The following is a 594-nucleotide window of genomic DNA, read 5'->3' as shown; positions in this document are numbered from 1 at the left end:
TTTTAGGATATGGAGTTGCCAGTGCATCAGATTTCAGGTGCTGAATTCTCTTTTCTGATTAGGGAACAAGGAAGTGTAGAAGACAGGGCTTGGGAAGGAAGAATTAGATGGACAGTCTCAAGCAAAAGTCTATTAAAGCAGTTTTAAAAATGCCAAAAACAAACAAACAGAAAATGAATCCATAGTCTACTCAAAGAGGCCTTGAATGCCTGGGATTTCAGGGGTTAATATCTTTTCTTTCTCTTCCTGATTTTCATTGTTTGGTTTGGTCTTTTGTGAATGTGGTCTCTGAAGCAGACAGACAAGGGAGAAGAGTGGAATGCACCAAGTGTAAGCACCCAGGAGAATGGCCAAAGTGTCTCATACCATGGCCTGGGCTTCCGCTGGCAAGTGCTGTTCACAAAGGAGGAAGGATGGGCAACCTCTTGGTATGGTGCATACTTGTCAATTGCATCTCTTTTTAACCAAACTCAGTGGCTGTCTATGAAGCCAGACCCCCAGGGTATCATGGGCAGAGTGATTTCTTGCTACTAGACCTGAGACCTGGGTGCAAGTGTGTGCATTTGTGTGTGTGTGTGTGCGTGCACACATGTG

Source organism: Orycteropus afer, unplaced genomic scaffold (genome assembly GCF_000298275.1).
Source record: "Orycteropus afer afer isolate SDZICR_OR568_19922 unplaced genomic scaffold, OryAfe1.0 scaffold00545, whole genome shotgun sequence".
NCBI classification, from domain to species: domain Eukaryota; kingdom Metazoa; phylum Chordata; class Mammalia; order Tubulidentata; family Orycteropodidae; genus Orycteropus; species Orycteropus afer.
This window is presented reverse-complemented; position numbering follows the sequence as displayed.